Source organism: Humulus lupulus, chromosome 6 (genome assembly GCF_963169125.1).
Source record: "Humulus lupulus chromosome 6, drHumLupu1.1, whole genome shotgun sequence".
Lineage (NCBI taxonomy): Eukaryota > Viridiplantae > Streptophyta > Magnoliopsida > Rosales > Cannabaceae > Humulus > Humulus lupulus.
In genome coordinates, this window is record NC_084798.1 from 25,600,356 (window position 1) to 25,622,555 (window position 22,200).

Consider the following 22,200-nt stretch of genomic DNA (forward strand, 5'->3'; position numbering starts at 1 on the left):
TTTGTGCCGTGCCTGGCCTAAGCCCATATTTTTCGTGCCGTGCTCAAAAGCCCGGCCCGTATTTACAGCTCTAGTTGGGGGCAGTGGCACATGTATTTCTGATAACTCTACAAAGTAGAGTTATTTTACCATATTATATAAGTTAATTGTTGCTTAGTTCTTGAGTTTTTAATTATTTTGTTAAGTTTTTTAGTCATTTTATATTTATTAGCTTTATCTTGATTTTATATATTTTTTTGTGTTCTTATAGTTATTTTTTTGTAGTTTAATTATTTGAACTATTGTTGTTTGATTAGAGGTAAAATGATGTCATTTTATTTAACTTAAATGTCAAAGTAAATTAATATTTTCATGAAATTAATGTTGTATAATTTATTATTGAAAATATTTAATTTCAATTTAGTATATGATTATTTAGAAAATATTATGCATTTTTGTGCTTGAAATTTCAAGAAAAGAAAATTAAATTAAATTAAATAAATTTGAGAAGGAATGAGAAATATGACATTTTTGAAGAATTGAAGCCAAGCTTCACAGCCAGACCCACGCTAGAAGTAGCTCAGGCCTATTCCGCCTACTTTCTTCTCTCCCCAGCAGCTCCACGTGGGCCCGCCTCTCTATCTCGGCCAAGTCAGCAGAATGCAACAAGCCCAGGCCCACCTACCCCTTCCTTCCTCCAGCTGCCTCCACCTAGGCCCGACACCTTTAGCTGCTCCCACACCTATCGCACCACTTGGAACCTTCAGCTCCTCCCTTGGCCACGACGCCAGCCCAGCAGCTGCCTGCACCAGCTGCCCATTTCCCACTTGCAACTGCCTTTCTCTACAAAACCAGATGCAACTATTTCCCACCGAGCAGAAGCCAATTTCAAATTTAGGCACAAGATCCAATCCCAACAGTCACGTAGAGCCACCCCATTACACCAAATCCCCCACTCCAACATGCAAGTTACCAAGAAAGCTACAACAATTACATCAAAATTGTCATTTTTATTATTTTTAATTATTTCATGTTTTATTTTTGTTTAGTCCTTGTTTGTAACTCCCAATGTAATTTACTTTTATTTTTTAGTCCTCATCACCTCCTATAAATAGGAGCCTCATTTCACCATTCTAAAACACATTCTCTTACACCACTTTTCCCATTTCTTCATCCTCTTTAGTTTTTTATGTATTTTTAGAGGAATAATGTGGAGACTCCTCCAAATTTTCCTATTTATGTTGTAATTTTTTTTTTTTGATAGTTATGAGTTTCTAATCCCCTTAAATTATTAAGGTGGAGGATGAAACAAGATATAACTAAATAGTATTTATTTTATGTTGATCTCCTAAAAATGAGCAATTAAAAGTTTAAGATTTCTTTTCTTTTAAATATTTCTTTCATCTATAATATCATGTATTTTATATTGTTAGTATATATTTTACTTGGTTCTTAATTTTGTTAAAATATAATGGGGATATTGGCAGTGATAATACTCAAAAAATTTCAAAAGATACACTTTAATATTTAAATCTTTTTTTTTTTTTTTTGCTTTAATAATACCTAAATCTACAACTCTGGCGCAACCGTTAGTACTCATCGTTGATTGCCCGTTAAGTATCTACATGACATATTTTTATACTCGTAAATTTAGGAATTAAAGTGTAACTTTATAAATGATTTTGGTATTATTGCCACCAATATCCCTAAATTCTTTAAATACTATAAAAATTATTTTATATTTTAAAAAAACTAAAAGATAATTAGAAACTAATTAATACAACTAGAATTTGCAAATTTGAAACAATCCAAATTAAAATTGAAACTCAAAATCATCCCAAAATCTATATTATTAATTATTTTTTAATAATATTTTAGATATTTTTTTAAATTTAAAATAATTTTTATAATATTTAAAGAATTTAAATAATTTAGTCTAAAATCATCCCAAAATTCATATGTGCCACATGGATACTTAGCAAACAGTTAACGATGAGTACTAAATGTTGCCCCAAAATTGTAGATTTAGGTATTACTGTAAAAATAAAATTGGGTATTAAAGTGTAACTTTTGAAAAGATTTTGGTATTATCGATGCCAATTAGACTAATAAAAATGTGTCACATGAATACTTAACGGACAGTTAACGGTGAGTACTAACGGATGCACCATATTATAGATTTAGGTATTACTACCACCAAAAAAAAAGATTTGGGTATTAAAGTGCAACTTTTGAAAAAATTTAGGTATTATTGCCGCCAATATCCCAATATAATATTCTTTGATTAAGTTTGGTTCATTAAATTGTTCACAACTAATTCTTAGAACATAAGTATTATATTTGACTTAAGGTATAACATTATTTGTTTTTTTTCGTTAAATTGATTCACAATTAATGATTTAAAGTTATACTATTGAAGTGAAGGGAAATCTATATTTTTTAATTAAAGGGAGCTTGAAGAAAATACATTTACTTGAAAAGATATGGGTTGATTGGTTTCAACTATCACTAAAAATTGAGAAGTTAACATATTTATAAATATTATTAATTATACTTTGTTGATTCCAAAATCTTAATAATTTTATAAATAACTATTAAAAAAATTTAATTTTGTTTTTGTTTTTTAGTATTTCATTTCTTTATTTTAAAACAAAACCATATTAATCTTTGGAAGTAGGTTAGGATTATATTAACTTTGGTTTAAGTAGTTTTGTTTTGATTTAAGTCAACTCGACCTCGAGCTTACATTTCTATATATTTCAATCAAAGATTTGTGTGCTTGCAAATTCACAATTTTAAAACACATACCCACTTTTGGCCCATCAAATTCCAATCACAGTACAAGAACAATAGGATGCTGGGCGACCTTCCATTTGATGAATTCCTCCAAGCAACATCTATCATTATTATACGTTATCACTCAGTCTATACAAGCCAGGATTTTAAAGAATTTAAGTAGGCCATTCATTGATCCCCATATTATTATAAATTTTTGAAACCGCTTTCCCAAGGTCGGGTTCTAATTAACATTGATATTGCTACAAGACAAGGAATCTCTTGCTTTGGCCTTATCGCTAGGGACGGGAAAGAGGAAGTCCTTACTTTGGCCTGCACTCATTAGGCTCACACCACAGACCATGCACCTTGTGAGACTATATTATGCTATCAATTAGGTCGCCACTTGCTCAAGTAGTAAGGAATGGAAGTTCGTTATGTACTTACTGTTTATACATTCTGTTGTACAATTTTTAGTTTGTCTTGCCCTATTCTCTAGTTTGATTGATCTTGATTTAGTTGTTACTGGTGGTTACATCTTTTCCTCGCTTCTTTCTCTGGTTTGAAGGGGTTCCCAGCAACAACAAAAAAAAAAAAGTAGGCATGAATAAATAAAAATATAGCGTGTAACCAACAGCTATAATGTCCGATTGATATGGTCTTGTGTAGTTGTTATGTATAATAATTTATAGATTGAAATATGGGTGTTCATTGGATCACATCCAATGGACTTAAGCTCATCTGATCCAATCCAATTGAATTGAGTCAACCGATCCGATCTGATCCAATGGATGATTGGATTGGATCAGTTCTATCCATTGGATGCATCCCTTGGTTATTTATTGGATCGGAACGAATCTATCCAATAATTTAGAGTCTTTTTAAATCTAATTTTCATGCATATTTCAATTATAAAACATACAAATTACTCATCCAAATGAAATATTTAGTTCTAATAATTTAGAAGCATACAACACAAATTCATCTATATATGTCATTGGATGATTATTGGATCGGCTCGGTCGGTTTTTATTAGATGTTGGACCCCCATCCAACAACCGACTGATCCAATTTTGATTTTTAAAATTTACATCTGATTTGATCCAATAGTAATTGATATCCAATTTTTGGCGGAAATGGATCAGTTGTGTCACGACTCAAGCCCTAGGTTGTGGCACATTTGTAATATCCATAACTTGGGTGGTCAAAGGTTAAACTTTGACCCTTGTTGGAAAATAGTCTTTATAAATGATCCTTTATTTTATATTAGATAGTACTATAATTATAAGTCAAAACAATGGAATAACTCCTATAATTATATATAAAAATATTAGTGATAAAAGCAGGATCATTTATCATTATACATAAAACAATAATATCCCCACAGTTATGTAGTCACCAAACAGTTAATTTTAATAAGTCATAAAACACCCAAAATAATACTTAGCATCCATCATTCCTCACTCCTAACTATTACATAGCTAATTTAGATATACAGACCATTAGGTTCCAAATTAAATACATATGTAATGCTCAAAAGATAGGACTATGGGACTAAACACATTGGATTCATCAATAATACACCTTATCCATAATCGTGTCACTAGGTTCCTAGAATGGGAGAGATATAGGGGTGAGATTATAAAGCCCAGTAGGAAAGCAACTAATATCATAGGACCCAAAAAGTTAAATAAAACCCATGCATGGTTAGCTTTGAAAACAAAACATATATCATCATGTATAAACCAAAATAGAGAGAAACCACAAATAATCATAAGAGCATAGCTACAAGTACACATTACACCGTCCACTAGATCCCTAGTTCCCGTTACCCACCATAGAAAAACCGACATCCTAAACCGGGTAGCCGGGCTTGATAACCACCACAAGGGAGAGTCTCAGAACACTTCCTGTAATGCCCTGGTTACCCCAATACAGTTATGGTGAACTTTGAACCGTGAATTTAACTCGCTAACCGAGTTCTTCGGTTAAAAATGTGCTTCTAGGTGTTATTAGTAAGTTAAGGTGGAAAACCAGTCAAAAGGAACGGATATATTTTATTTATAACATAAAATTGTTTATGGGCCCATAAAAACGTTTACAAGTTATTTACAATGCAAAATGGTCACTACATTATAGAATCTACAACCCGCCGACCTAAGCGGCAAAAATACGGTAAACCCCCTAGTTCCCCTGAGATCTCCTTGGTCGTGGTGGTCAAGCGGCCGCATATGTACACATCACCACCTAAGCTCGCCACTCAAGGCTGGGTGAGCTTTTCTTTCCCTTTACCTGCACCACATAGCACCCATGAGCTAAAGCTCGGCAAGAAAACTCAATACTGCATGAATATAATATCAAACAATGATCATAATAACCATCCAGGATTTTCAGTCCATAATAAAGGAGTGACAGTTGTAAAAGTCACTAAGATGGGTTCCATTCCCATTAGCCATGTGACGATAGGGTCACCTGGGCTTTATAAATAAGGGATCCTTTCACTAGCTTACACGAGATAGGTATCTAATGAACTAGTCACCACCATAAACCTACCGAGTGACCATAGAGTCACAACCGTGGGTACCGCTCCCTTAGCCATGTGACAAACAGTCACCTAGGCCTTTGGCCCTGGCTCTGAATAACTAGTCATAGAGTAGACAAGCGCTTTTATTTTTCATCGAACTTAGGGTCGGTCTGGCATTAATGCTCATATTGAGTCATCTAATGAAGATGTCGATTAGATCTAATCTTTTATCGGCTCTGCGTTCATGATGCTTATGCCGTTTCTGGCTCTTAGGTCAGTAACACGCAACCAATGCCAATCCTGAATAGTCAGAGCCACACACAAGTAAGCAAGATTTGCAAAGCATTTAATATGCAATCAACGTCCATATTTAGCATTCAACATGCCTCCAAAACAATCACGCATAACCAAATATGGGAGTCCATCAATAAAATGAATAACAAAGGTTCCCGAACCAAGACCTAGCCTCCGGGACATCCAATCCCACTAAACCGGGTAGTAGGAACGATCCTGAGGCCTAAAATTGAGTTCCCATGGTCAAAACACCCATTTGGCTTCCAAAACCCTCAAGAGCTGCGGCCCCAAAACCCTGAGCCGCAGCCCCCAGCCAAAACAAAAACATCAGGGGCAAGCGCCGCGGCGCCCCTTACCCAGTGTCGTGGCCCCCAGCACGCACAACCTCCACCACCCTCAGCATCCAGCTTGGGCCGCAGCGCCCAAGAACAGGGCCGCAGCCCACACCTGGGAACCAACCATAACTCCGTTTTCTCACATTTTAAGCCTTCCAAAAATCTACTTAAACATCTCCAAATCCAAAAATAAAAGTTACCAAATATCCCAATGATCCAAAATCTTTAAATCCTGAGGTTTAAACAATTCAAAAACTCAGCAACACATGAAATCCAAATCAAAGCTTAGAAACTCTAAAACTCAAAACTTAAAGCTTGAATTACCTTTCATTGGGTTGTTTCTCGCTAAATCCTTTAGTCAAGAAGCTCCTAATCTTTCCTAGGATCGCTATGCCTTGATCCTCGCTTGATTCCGACTCCTAGAACTCAAGATTTCTTCGAAGTTGCAACAAACAGTAAAAAAAACTAACGGGAGAAGGAGAAGAGTGTTTGAACTTAAGTTTATTTTTGACAGACTACTTCAGGCTTAAGTAACCTCAAATAAATCCTAATGATCGGGGTCCCAAAAACACCCCCGGGGACAAAATAGTCAAAACTCCCAGAATTTCCTCCTGGTCTCAATATCTCCCAATATATCATCAAATAATTACTCTCATTATCCAATATCCCAATAATTAACCCCGTTATGACAAAACTGCTAACTCGCAATCTAAGATTGTCTCATGCCGAATGGCTCGAATATATCCCCATAATAATGGGATCTCATCCATAAATCACAACATACACTAAAATACACAAAAAGGTCATCAACGGGCCAAATTACCAAAATGCCCTTATAATCAAATGTGGACCCACATGCATGCAATTAACATCATATTATAATATAATTCACATAAACATACATATAATTATTTAATGGCATAATAAAACAATTATGGCCATCCTGGCCTACTAATCCAGCCATTAAACCACATTAGGGATTTCGGGGCATTACACTTCCTGTATACAGATGCTAGGTCTTTACACTTACACGTGAGTGGACACCGTATCTACCTATGATGACACAAAGACTAGGTCGTGAAACATCAACATGCACAAATCATGATCACTGTGGCTCTCATCGGTATAACCAAGTGCAGGTTAACATGAAAAGAAAGAAACATATTCCCTTTATATTTTAGAAAATTGGGCAGCATAACAGCTTCATTTGAATAAAACCCAAAATCATAACATGCATAAATAAGTGAAAAAAATATATATTTGGCACTTAGTGCCCTCAGTACAGAACAGAAAACATGCAGATTAAGTTTTCATTTTTTCAAACATTTTATAAATATCAAAATTGGAATATGTTTAATGCTATTCAATACGAGTAAAATAAGTCTAATAGTCAAGTTGAGCCCCTACCACCTTAGAATTTTCAATCCAAGCCCAAAGCGACGCTCCTAAGCGTAACGATGATCCTAGAGTGATTTAGTCTGATTTTAATATCACATTTTTTCTACGTGCACCAAATGAGAAAATGATTATCATTCATGCATTCCTTATTCAAAATTGTGTCCAATGACATATAATATGACCATATTTAAAATTTCAAGTTCCAGAACCTCACCCAAGCGGTGCACAATAGCGGTTGGTGGCGGCAGTGAGCGATGTACTGAAAACATCGACGAATATATGTATGGAATATATCAAGATGATCCTCTAGATGAGTACATCACGAAAGTATAGCTACTTCGCCCAAATGACCTCCGATGTCGTCGAAAAATGCTTCCAAAGTGGCGAAGATACCCAAAATCTCGCTGAAGAAAAACGGTGAGTTTTTCGAAATGGTTTAGTGGGTTTTGTTCCTCTCTCCACACTGGTTCCAATGGTACCAACGACTCGTTGAGAGGTGGTTGGAGTTCACTGGAAAGTCACCTCAAAGTTTCGACAGAAAACTTCGGAGTGATCGTACAGGCGTGCCCTTCCTCCAATTTCCACCAAACTTCAGGAGTGTGGTCATCGCCGGCCACTAGTGGCATAGCTCCAGCGCGTGGCGACAATGGGGTCCAGCAGAGATTGGGTCTAGAGATCACCGTGAGCTTCCTGAGAGAGAAAGAAAAAGAAATAAAGAAAAAAAAATGAATCAGAGGGTGGAGTCGGGGAGAGAGAAATGGAAGAAGAAAGGAAAGTTGTTTTTTTTTTTAAGAAAAATGAAGTGGGTCCCACCACTTTAAATACAATAGTATTTTATTTTTCTTTTAATTTTTCAACTACAAAAGTCTAAGGTCTTACATTCTTCTCTCCTTAAAGAAATTTCGTCCTGAAATTTAGTAGTACATCCTCAAGCAAAAAAAATTCAAACAGGCAAGGACACTTCTCATAGGCCTACACCTCCGTCTCTAACTCCAACTCCCACTCCCAAGTATTCTTATCTTTTCTATGGATCTGCCATAAGACCTTGACTACTGGAATCTCCCTGTTTCTTAGCATCTTTAACTCTCTCACCAAGATTCTAATAGGTTATTCCTCATATGTCACGTCCTCCTAAAGAGTGATAGCCTCTTACTCAATGATGTGCGATGGGTCTAGAGTATACTTCCTCAACATTGATACATTGAACACATTGTGAACATGCCCCAACTGTGCTAGTAAGTTCAATCGATAAGCGACCTCCCCAACCCTCTCGATAACCTCAAAAGGTCCAATACCTCGGGGCTAGCTTACCCTTCACTCCAAATCTTATCACACCACGCATAGGAGTAACTTTCAAGAAGACATAGTCACCAACCTCAAACTCAACTTCTCATCGGTGGAGATCGACATAGCTCTTCTGACGACTTTGAACAACTTTAAGTCTCTCTTGGATAGCTTTGATCTTCTCAGTGGTACTAGCAATAATTTGAGGTCCAATTTTGACATGCTAATCTGGTTATGTCCAATACAAAGGTGATCTTCATGGTCTATCATATAAGGCCTCATAAGGAGCTATGCCTATACTGGTCTGGTAGCTATTATTATAAGTGAATCCCACCAATGACAACTGTTCTCCCCAACTACCCCCAAAATCCAAAATACAAGAACGAAACATGTCCTCCAAAGTTTGGATGATCCTCTCAGACTGTCCATCTGTCTGAGGGTGGTAAGCGGTGCTCAAGTTAAGTTCAGTTCCTAAAGATTTTTGCAATGCTCGCCAAAACCTTGATGTAAATCGAGCATCTCTATCAAAGACAATGCTAGAAGGCAACCTATGCAGTCGAAGTATATTATCCACATAAAGTCAAGCTAGTCTAGAAACCTTATAATCCTTCCTAATTCGAATGAAATGAGCAGATTTGGTTAAACGATCGACAATCACCCAAACAGTGTCCTGCTTTAATGGTGTTAATGGTAATTGTTGTGGATTTCCAACACGCAAGTATACGTATCGTTTCCCAAGTAATAACTCACGTGAGTAAGATCGTTCCCATAAGAACTATAGCTAAGTACCAATTAATTGAATTTTCGTTTCTATTTGGCTATCGAAAAATGGATTGTTAAACTAAATAATCTAAGCAATAAATAAATAACAAAACAATAACCAAGACTCAATCAAGAAATGAAATATAGGGAAATTAATTTCAATTTCTTCCACTTCCTATTTCAATAATGCAAAATAATTTTCCTTATTCTTCTAACGTGATGGCATATTATAAAATTACCAATATTCCTATTAAGACATAAAGGTACTAAATTGAAAGGTAAAATATAGCATTTCTAAGATAAATTACATAAGCAATCAGCATTAATCAATAATCTAAAGCCACACAAGCTACACAAATACTTTCGTTTTGCATCAAAACGTATGTTTATTCAATTAGAGCATTCCTAATATTCACTTTTCAGATTTCATATTAGAATCATAGATCATGTAAAAGGTGGTCAATCTAAAACATGTATTGAGCACAAATATGAATAAATCACATATCAATAGAAGAAAGGAAAATATCAAAATTGCATTAATCCATAGAAAGCTTCAGACAATCTCCATTAAAAACCCTAAATTGGAGTTTAGTTCATAATCTCCATTAATATGTTCTTAACTGATTCACAAACAAACATAATCAAAAGTAGAAAAATAAAGAGAGAAGAGAAGAAACTAGTTGGGATTGTCATGATCCGCCAACACTTGCTCCCATCTTCTTTTTCTCCTTTTTCTAGGTTTTGAGCAGTCTGAATATCTCCAAAATGACGAAATTGCCCTTAAAATTCTGACATGTACGGACATCAGCGCCGCGACGCCACTCTGAAATTGAGACGTCTAGGTATTCTGGAAAATGGGCTCGCCGCGACTCAAACACACCCTAGCGCCGCGGCTCTAAAAGCTGTGTTGCAGCCCTAATTCAGTCTGGGACATCTGCCCCCAATCTATCATCGTTCCTCACCGCGGCTGTAAAACACATTAGCACCGCGACGCAAATTCTTGCGCCGTGGCCCTAATACAATTTCAGCAAAACTTGAATAACCCTTCATTTTAGTATATTTTCTCCACAATCCACTCCAATTGCCCAAAACATATTCTTAAACCGGAAATCAAGCAAAACAAGCATAAATCCGCTCCAAAAACACATAAACCATTAAAAAGACAATGATAAAGATACTTAAAAAGTAGGCTAAACTTAGCCTAACAAACTCCCCCAAACTTGGTTCTTACTTGTCCTCGAGTAAGGAAACGACACATTAAACTAAAACAAACAGACATGACAAGTTAAGCCTCCAGTCGTATTTAAACCACGCCGTCATCACTCACAAAACTTCAACTATTGAACAACAAGAATTTCAATTCAATAACTCCAACAATTAATTTGAATGCCTTAATTGGAAATTAGATTATACCTTGCAAATAACAAATGAATAATTAGATAACACCATACATGCCCCACTCATTCCAACAGTCTACTAACCAATATTCAATAAGCTTGCACACTTACCTTTCTCCACTAATGTCAACAACACATGTTATGGAATCAAAAGGACTTCAAAGGTTCATAACATTTTGGCTTAGGTAAAGGTAGATAAAAAGACATTTAGGCTTCATTATACCATAAACACATCAAAACCCAATCAAACAACTCACATTGCATTCAATTACCATCCCCTAATTCACCCAATTTCCATCGATTGAGAACTCATAATCAATGCTCCAACATCACTTTATTTAATTATTTATCACTTTCTTTCTTTTTTTTTTTTGAAGAAAAATATTGACATTTAGTGATGTTGCAAGTACTTTTACATTTTACACTTATCTCAATCGAGAAATTACATCGTTCACCCATCATACAAACATTTTTTACCCAATTACAATTCGTTCCCCCAAACTTATTTCTAAGCTTATGGCATAATTCACAAGATAGGGAAGAATAATAATTGGTACATTTTTTTTAATGAAGTGGTTAAACAATCAATCAAACAAGTTAAGGCACAAATAGGCAAACTAGGGATAATAATGATAAGGGTAAGCTTGAAAGACCCAAACGTTCCAAAAGATTGCCTATATCATATTCCAAAACACATGTCATCAAGGATTTAGTCTCAAAAGGCAAGTAATGCAAGCTCTATCATATTCATCAATTCATACCTCAAACCCAAGTAACACATGTATAACACAATCCACTTATTCACATTTGCAACATATACTAAAATTTCAAAAAAGGCATGAAAATTAATCCAAAGAGTAATCAAATCAAGCACACGGTTAAACATAATCTACATTTTACAAGTGAGAACAAACGACTATTATTTATATCATCGGCTTAACTTTTGACACACACAACAACTAAAATAACAAAATTAAACAACAAATTTTGTAACTAAACTGAACTCAAACAGAAAAGTAAGCCCCTCCCCCAAACTTTATTTCACATTGTCCCCAATGTGAACATGACAACCCAATAGAATAGAACTTACCTGAATGAGCCTTAAAAGGAATTCCCAATGTACCGTCGTGGCTCCAGTCTTCAGTGTTGCGGCCCTAATGTTTTTTTTTCATGTATTACACAATTCAACATTACAATCCCAAAACTAAAAATACTAAAAAAAAAACTAAATAAAGTCTAATTAAAAATCAAAACTGAAAACAAAAACTAAAAAAAATAAATGAAAAGTAAAAACCAAATTGTTCATACTTCAAAACTAAAATTAAATTAAAATATTTGGGGTGCCTCCCAACAACGCTTTATTTAACGTCTTTAGCTGGACACACACTTATCTACACCTTCAACTTGAGCCAAGTCCACCCCTTGCATCCTTGAGAGCCATCGTGTCATACGAGGAAAATTCCCTTCTACTGTTGAGAATATTGAAATTATCCACAATGTCATCAAAACCTTCAAACTTGCCACACAATAATCTTTTCATACGACGTCGAACTGTTCAAAATTGTTCTTTGGTCTTCTTCTTCTTTTTACCAATTGATCCTTGACAATCATTCACCACATCAACTCTATAACAGGTAGGAATTTCAGTTGCTGCAAAGACATTAAAACTTATTTCCTCATTTTGGACTCGCAACCTTAACTCCCCCTTTTGTACATTGATTAAAGCTCGTCCTGTGGCTAAGAATGGTCTTCCCAAAATAATGGGAATGTTTGCATCTTCCTCCATGTCAAGAATTATGAAATCAGCGGGGAAAATCAATTTACCCACCTTCACCAAGACATCCTCTATCACTCCACGAGGATGCTTAATGGAGCGATCCGCCATCTATAAGGAAACTGTTGTAGGGCGAGCTTCTCCCATTTTTAGCCTTCGAAAAATAGATAGAGGCCTTAGATTCACACTTGCCCCTAAATCTCATAAAGCTTTTGTTTCGACTGAGCCCCTTATAGAACATGGAATATTGAAACTGCCCAGATCTTTAAGCTTGGGAGGTAGTTTCTTCTGCAAGATTGCACTGCACTCCTCAGTAAGTGCCATTGTCTCATATTCCTCCAACTTCCTTTTCTTGGCCAAAATATCCTTCATGAATTTAGCATACCTTGGCATTTGCTCCAAGGCCTCTGCAAATGGGATATTGATATGCAATTTCTTGAATACTTCAAGGAACTTTGATAATTGCTTATCAAGGTTGTTCTTGTGGAGCCTTTGTGGGTAGGGAATCTTGATGTGGTGATCTATGCTAACTTGTGGTGTAGCTTCTTTGGTTGGGAGGTCTTTAGTAACCTTGTTTTCACTCTGCTTCTTTTCCACTGCGCCCTGTGCCTGTTGATCCTGAACCTTGTCTTCATCTGACTGCTCCACACTTGGCCCTTCATATTTCTTCCCACTTCTCAATGTAATAGCCTGGCACTGTTCTTTTGGATTGACTTCAGTGGTGCTAGGTAGGTTACCTTGAGCACGGTTGGCCATAAGAGTAGCCAATTGCCCTATCTGAGTTTCCAAATTTCTAATAGAAGGCCGCGTTTCAGTCATGAATTGATTAAGAACATTAGTCTGAATATCAGGCTGTCTCACAGAATTTTGTTGTTGTTGCATAGGCGGCTGAGGTGGTTGTTGTTAAGACCTGAAACTCTATTGATAGAACCCTTGAGGTGGTTGCTGAAATGACTGATGTGGTTGCTAAATTGAGGTTTAACCTTGTTGATCATTCTTCCAGGAAAAATTGGGATGATTCCTCCACCCTTGGTTAAAAAAGTTTGAATAAGGGTTGTTGTTGTTTTGACGAGGAAAATTCCCAATGGCTTGAGCTTGTTCCAATGGCATATTATTTACATCCGCGTATTAGCACTTTTCATAAGCATGAGGACCCCCACATAATTCACGCATAGTCTGAGCTTGCATCACAGGGGCTGCCATTGTACTGCCTTGCAACTGTTTAGTCAAAGCCTCAACCTGAACAGTTAACTTAGATATTGCATCAATCTCATGCAAACCAGCCACTTTCTTCAAGTTACCTCTCTCACTTGGCCACTGTTGGTTATTAATGGCCATTTCTTCTAACAAATCATACGCCTCATTGGCGCTCTTCCTCATAAATGCCCCACCAGCTGCTGCATCAATGAGTGTGTGAGTGGTACCACACAACCCATTATAAAAGTTATGGACAAACATCCATCTCTCTATCCCATGATGCGGGCACTTCCTTATCAGATATTTAAATATCTCCCACGCCTCATATAAAGATTCATTATCCAGCTGGTAAAATTTTTTGATGTCCTCCCTCAGCTTAGCTGCCTTAACTGGAGGAAAGAACTTGGAGAGAAACTTCAGTGCAAGATCATTCCATGTATTGATTGAGTTAGGTGGCAAAGATACCAACCAACTCTTGGCTCGCTCCCTCAGAGAAAATGGAAATAATTTGATTCTGATTGCATCATCACTAACTCCATTCATCTTGAATGTCTAATAGAGCTCAACAAAATTAGAAAGATGCATGTTTGGGTCTTCAGTTGGTAGTCCCCCAAACTGAACAGTGGATTGAATCATTTGAAAAATGGCAGGTTTTATCTCAAAATTATTGGCATCTACAACGGGTGGTCTGATGCAAGACTGAACCCCTGTAATGGTGGGCAATACATAATCCATCAAGCTTCTGGCAGGTTGATTCTGGCCATTATCTTGGCCTTCAACAGCACCCCCATTATTACCATTTATCGGATCCGCCATTTCTATTTCAACCCATCTTTCAGTTTCAGCTCTTCTTTCCAATCTTTTTCTCTTTACAGGTCTTCTCTATTTCAGGATCAATAGGCACTCTTGCAGCAGGTCCTAGATGTCACATAAACTACCTGTACCTGAGATGATAAAAATTTAGACAATGACAGAATTAGTGAAATTGAAAAGAAATACCAAATTAGAATAAAATTCAATTATTTCAATATTAGCTAACGCAGTCCCCGGCAACGGCGCCAAAAACTTGTTGTGGATTTCCAACACGCAAGTATACGTATTGTTTCCCAAGTAATAACTCACATGAGTGAGATCGTTCCCACAAGGACTGTAGCTAAGTACCAATTAATTGAATTTTTGTATCTATTTGGCTATCGAAAAATGGATTGTTAAACTAAATAATCTAAGCAATAAATAAATAACGAAACAATAACCAAGATTCAATCAAGAAATGAAATATAGGGAAATTAATTTCAATTTCTTCCACTTCCTATTTCAATAATGCAAAATAATTTTCCTTCTTCTTCTAACGTGATGGCAGATTATAAAATTACCAATATTCCTATTAAGACATAATGGTACTAAATTGCAAGGTAAAATACTGCATTTCTAAGATAAATTACACATGCAATCAGCATTAAGCAATAATCTAAAGCCACACAAGCTACACAAATACTTTCATTTTGCATCAAAACTTATGTTTATTCAATTAAAGCATTCCTAATATTCACTTTTCAGATTTCATATTAGAATCATAGATCATGTAAAAGGTGGCCAATCTAAAACATGTATTGAGCACAAATATGAATAAATCACATATCAATAGAAGAAAGGAAAATATCAAAATTGCATTAATCCATAGAAAGCTTCAGACAATCTCCATTAAAAACTCTAAATTGGAGTTTAGTTCATAATATCCATTAATATGTTCTTAACTGATTCACAAACAAACATAATCAAAAGCAAAAAAATAAAGAGAGAAGAGAATAAACTAGTTGGGATTGTCATGATCCGCCAACGCTTGCTCCCATCTTCTTTTTATCCTTTTTCTAGGTTTTGAGCAATCTGAATATCTCCAAAATCGCGACTCCCTCTCATTAAAACGAAGACCTAATTCTATTTTTCTCCCAAAATGACGAAATAGCCTTAAAATTCTGACATGTACGGACATCAACGCCGCGACACCACTCTGAAATTGAGATGTCTCAGTATTCTGGAAAATGGGCTCACCGCGGCTCAAATACACCCTAGCGCCGCGGCGCTAAAAGCTGTGTCGTGGCCCTAGTTCAGTCTGGGACATCTGCCCCCAATCTGTTATCGTTCCTCGCCGCGGTTGTAAAATACATTAGCACCGCGACCCTAATACAATTTCAGTAAAACTTGAATAACCCTTCAGTTTAGCATATTTTCTCCACAATCCACTCCAAATGCCCAAAACACATGCTTAAACCTGAAATCAAGCAAAACAAGCATAGATCCGCTCCAAAAACACCTAAACCATTAAAAAGACAATGATAAAGACACTTAAAAGTAGGCTAAACTTAGCCTAACAGTAATCCTGTCACAAAGTCCATCATGATCTTGTCCCACTTCCATTCTGGTATAGGTAAAGGTTTAAGCAACCCTGAAGGTCTCTAGTGCTCAGCTTTAACCTGCTGGCAAACCATACACTTAGCTCCAAAGCTAGCCACATCTCTCTTCACACCTTCCCACCAGTATTGTCTTTTCAAGCCTTGGTACATCTTTGTGGTTCTAGGATGTACAACAAATTTATACCTATGAGCCTCGATCATAACAGGCTCTAAGATTAAGGATATTTGTAACAACCAATCTTCCCTTACGGTATAAGAATCCTTCGGAATTTACTGTCCATCAATCAAACTTATCACCGTTTCGCATTCAATTCCAAATAAGTCTCATTTTTTTTCTTCTTGTCACTGACATTGCATAACCTGCTGAAGTTGCACTAGTGTAACCACTATGTTTGAAACACAAGCAACATCTTTTCCTTCATAGTACTCTAATTCATAATCATCCACCATGATCGTTCTTTTCCAATCCTCAAGAGCCAATCAAGCCAAAGTGCATGAGGTTTTCTTCTTAATACATCAGCGACCACATTTTTTTTTTCCAGGATGATTTTGCAAAGTGAAAATCATAATCTTCCATGTACTCAACCCATCTTCTTTGCCTCAAATTCAAGTCTCTTTGAGTAAAGAAATACTTTAAACTCTTATGATTAGAATATAATTCAAACTTTTCCCCATATAAGTAACATCTCCAAATTTTCAAGGCAAAAATCACTGCTGCAAGTTCCAAGTCTTGTGTAGGGTAGTTCTTCTCATGTGGCTTTAATTGGTGTGAAGAATGGCTTGGCCTTATGAACTTCTTGTCCAGTAACTCTTGCAGTTGTGACTGCAACTCCTTGAGTTCCGCTGGTGCCATTCTGTAAGGAGTCTTTGAGATCAGTGCAGTTCCCGGAATCAACTCTATCTCAAACACAATCTCTCGGTCTGGTGGAATCCTTGGGAGATCTTCAGGAAATACATCAGAAAACTTTCACACAACCGGTACATCCGATGGTTATTGACTCGTTTCTTTATCCTTATCCACTATGTTTGCTAGAAAACCGATGCACCCATCACTCAACATTTTTCTCGCCTTCATCACAGAAATCATGGGACACTGCTTTTCTCTTGACGTACCCTTGAACTTGAATGGTTCTTCTACTGCTGGGGTGAAGACCACTTTTCTGCGCTTGCAATTGATAACTGCTCCATATTTGGTTAACCAATCCATCCCAAATATGACATCATATTCATGTAGGTCCAAGACTAACAGATCCACCATCAGCTCACGATTTTCAACCCAAAGTGGTACGGCTCTAACCCATGTCCGCACCAACATATCCTCTCCCAAAGGCAAGGATACCCCACAAATAACAGGCATAGGCTCAGGACTTCTATTTAATTTTGCCACAAAGGATGCAGATACAAAAGAATGTGATGTACCAGTATCCATTAATGCATATGCTGAGGTTTGGGCGATAGAAATCTGACCTGACACCATATCAGATGGGCCAACTCCTTTGTCGCTTTGTGTAAGCGCATAAACTCGAGGCGGAGCTCCAATTTGTTTATGTTGGTCATTTCCATTGCCCTTGGCTGGCATTCGACAATCCTTAGCAAAGTGCCCTGGCTTTCCACAGTTAAAACAGACCCCGCACTCGCCCCGATGGCGGCGGTTACACTTGTTGCACAGTGTCCATTATTCAAACTCACGTCTTGGCTGTTTGTTGTGACTAGCCATTGCCTGATTGGGAGGTCCCCCTTTTCTTTTGTTATTTCCCCCAAAAATCGGTCTTGTGCCTCTTGGATTGTTTGTTCGCCCCGAGTTCTGGCCAAACCTCGGGTTGAACCTTCCCATTGGGCCATTCTGATTGGCCTGAAATTTTCTGGGGTTGTTGGGAGTGTACCTCCTATCTTCGTTCTTCTATGGATCTAGCTTGTCTGACATGGCCCAAGACTCTTGGCGAAGAGCCCGTTCCACAGCTTCAGCATACGTCTCTGGGCCAGTTCTACCAGTGTCTACACACCTGGCAATGTCTCTGCATAGGCCCTTCATAAAACTCCAAGTCTTATTCTCTTCAGTGCTCACCTGGTTCTTCGCAAACCTAGACAGTTGGTCAAATTTTCGAACGTAGTCCTGCACGCTCGATGTTCCCTGCTTCAGATTAGTGAACTCATTCACTTTGTGCTCAATCACTGCCTTACTAAAGTACTTGCCATTGAACAAGGTCAAGAACTCTAGCCATTCCATCTCGGCAACGTTATGCCCTTTCTTGGCTGCGTCCCACCAGATGCGGGCATCTTTTCTCAGCATATAGGTCACGCAGACTACCTTCTCTCTCTCAGTAGCTCCAATGAAGTCGAAGATTCTTTCCAAAATACTAATCCATTCCTCTTCCATTGAAGGGTCACTTCTCCCCTCGAATATAGGTGGATTTTGGTTGCCGAACCTTTCTGATATAGGTTTTGCTCGGGAAGCTCTTGGCGCTTCTACTGGCTGTACAGGTTGCTCAATGATAACCTGCAGGCCAAGGTTTTGTTCTTCATTGTTTGCAGGTGGTACTTTGTTGTTCTGAGAATTGCTGGGTGGCATGGGGAGTTGTCCCAAAAGGGTGTTAAATCTTTCAGCTTGGAGGGCATCAACGTCCTCCTGTCTCTTTTGCCCTCTTTCTATTTGGGCTCCCTGCGTCTCCACTAGCCTTTGCAAATTGTTCATATGCTCAGCTATCTCGGGAACTCTAGCAGCTTGGTTTGGAGCTCTAGCGGCAGGCGCGTTCTGAGCTCTATTAGTAGGTGCGGCCTAGCCTCGGCCAGCAACACCCCTTCCTCTTTGTGCTCTTGTCCTTTTCCCTTTCGGTGGCTGCCACAAGGTCAAAGATCCTCTATCTTAGTTGCCAGATTTGGTTCCGGTTGTACTCTTTGTCCTCGGCCTCGACCCCTTCCTTCCTCAACCATGACCTACATCTTAGTCAACGATCGCTCTCTCGGCTGGGTCTGGTTGATTAACAGCTCGACCTCCCCCGGCTTGAGTGTTAGGCACCATCGTAAGTCTTTATACAACAATGTATAGTAGGGAAGAATATTAACCTAATTAAGCACGCCAAACATATCAAGCACAACAAGAAATCAACATTTTTTTAACAAAAGTTAGCAACTTCATTTCATAACCTATACCATATACAACAATGTTTCAAGTTTGGGTTGGCAAGTCTAAGGGATTTACAAAATTAGCCCAAAAAAAATGGACTTGTAACCCTGCTAGACCAGTTACAAATTTCCTTAATCATATACAAGGTAGGTACATATTTCAAAAGTAAGTGGGTTTCTAACACCTATGCAGCTCCTAACACCTAGTCGGTGTCGCTGTCAGCAACCATATCAGGACCTCCATCTGGATCCTCCTCGAGATCTTCCTCAGTCTGGTCCATCAGCTCCTCATAAGAAATTTCCCCGTCGCCGAGTTCTTCATTAGCCACTTCCTCCACTAGCAGGTTCTCAGCTACAACTACACCAAAGTCCTACAACCTAGTCGGTTTGCAAGGTCTTTACAAAAAGTATCAACAAGACCCTCAAAGCATAACCTAATCTAAGTTGTCCATCAACATATCCAGCTCTATGTCGGTATCCTCGTCAGACTGCTCGAGATCCTCATCTGGCTCTACTGAAGACTTCCGTCATGTACTGCGTACATTGCCAAATGGCACCCCAATGTCGTCATTCGTACTCTAAGTGGCAAGGAATTCTCATCGTTAAAGAGTCTATAGAAAATTGATTCTAGGCGCAGGGATCACGGGTAGTTTTCCTATCACAGGGTCACCTATCTCAAGTATATCAACCATAACCTACAATTTATAGAATGGAGGTAAATAAAAAGAAAACAACACACTAAAGGAAGAAACAATACTTACAGTGAGTGCCGGTCTATCTTTGCGAAATGTACATGTGGGTTATCTACAGAACCGGCTCAACTCGAGCTCTGATACAAACTGTAACGACCCATATTTTCAAGACTCGATAATGCGGAAATATAAATGTTTTCATTTAACAAAATGTCTCAAAAACCCATAGAAAAAAAAACTTTTTAAAAAGTCGTATGGCCATACTTAACATTTAGTTACAAACATGTTTTATAAAGAGTAGAGTGAGCCTAGTTTAGGAAAATTACACAACATTTCCAAAAATAAAACGGCTTCCCAAAAGGTCGGTCCACATGTATATTTGCAAGGAAGACTCCAGCGCTCACTGCTCTGCCTTGCCCTTGCACTTACCTACAACATGAAACAACTAGGTAAGCGAAAACGCTTAGTAAGATCAACTTTCAAACAAAGCATATAGAGAATTAAGGTTCCAGACCCATCCAGACCCTACACAATCAATTTCAAGAATGCTAAAGCATCCTGGCAAACTTATGGTCATGCCTGATAACCATTGATAAATTAATTCATAATTAGATAAAATCCTGCACTCAGAAAAATCCCAGAACAAGCAGATATATTATATCACAACTATATCTTATCAACAATTATATCCCTGCACTCAGAAAATCCCAGAGCAAGCAAATATATTATATCACAACTATATCTTATCAACAATTATATCCCTGCACTCAAAACATCACAGAGCAAGCAGATATATTATATCACAATATAATTCGAGACCAACGCTCTACAATTTCCATCAATTCAGGTGTAACGCGCCCTCCAACATAATTGTTAATCTGTAAAAGAGAACCGAGTCTCCACACTAAGATCTAGCCAATAAATATTCTCATCAAGGGTAACTATCGTGTTACCTAGGGCATCGCTACTTATCCAAGAGTGTAATCCAATTTACACGGTTTTACGGAGACTTCTATGTTAATCAGTGGTGCTGGTGAGCAGTTGCCCCTAGGGTGTTCAGCCTCACTCAATCTTGGCAACCCCTAGTATCTCTAGGCACTCTCACTGAATGGCCAATATTCACGGCTGTTATCCGGGAATAACTTATCAGAGCACTTTCTCGGATTCTAACCGTCCAATGATTAAGTAAGCATGAGGGCCCCTAGGTCCCATTTATTTTGGCGCCCCTAGGTTTAACCAGCTTATCCTCATCTCATGGCCACTCGTCGCGGTAATGAACCGGACATAAACAAAATCAAGCAGTGTGATGGGGATCAACCGTCTAGGATATGAAGGACATCTACCGTTCATATTTTCTAAATCATCACTCACTAGACTAACGTCTCTAAGCAACTTTCTATGACAGTCTATATATGTGCATGTATCCCTATACTAACATACAAGACAATAATCATTTCATGTTGCAGCCATACAATATAAGTTGACTTACTTGGAGTCCTTAGCGCTCAGCAGGTTTTCACCCTCCAACGTTCAGTCCAGTTACGCTTAGCCAATACTGTAGTTATCCATACAGTATACTCGGATTAATTATGGCACTCATAATTCATTATTATTATTTTGGGCAGTTTGGTCATTTTAATAAGTCATTTGTAAGGATTTATAACCCTTATTTGGTTTTAAACCTATTAAGGAAAGTCATACAAAATATTCGAGACTAAACCCTAAGTCTCGGGGAGACCTATCCTAAGGTCTCGATACCTAGGCTCGGGTATCACAATAGTATTTTCTCACAATCCGCTAAAAATCTTATTCTTTCAAGATATCGCTATTAACCCGCACTTTCGACTAGTCGGTTAAAATATGTAAGATTTTAGCCGGTATTATATCCAGAAAATACTAATAAATTCCTTAATTATTTTTAAAGAAAATAAACTCTTAAATTTTCCTTTTATTTTTCTTAAGGTTTTAATATCTAAAAAACTGTTATAAGAAAATTGCCTAATTTGTCTTAATTAGGAAAACCGTTAAAAATTTCCCTTCTTGACTAATTAATTTTCCAAAATCAATTAATCAATTTTTTACTTACTAGAAAATAATTCATTTAATTATTTTCTCAAAATATAGGGTTTTAAACCTTCTTTTAATTTATTAACTATTAATAAATTAAATCTCTTATTTTTTAGAAAGAATAAAAAGTTTTTAATAAAAATAATTCATTTAAACTCAAAGGGATAATTTTAGTGAAAATATGTTTT

At 37.3% G+C, this 22,200-nt stretch overlaps 1 non-coding gene across 1 annotated transcript; it reads left to right on the forward strand.

Moving 5' to 3' along the window:
* Positions 1-13,990: 13,990 nt before the first annotated feature.
* On the forward strand, positions 13,991-14,097 carry LOC133787608 (small nucleolar RNA R71). The gene has a single exon (XR_009872618.1). It is a non-coding gene; the product is annotated as a small nucleolar RNA R71 (small nucleolar RNA).
* Positions 14,098-22,200: the final 8,103 nt, after the last annotated feature.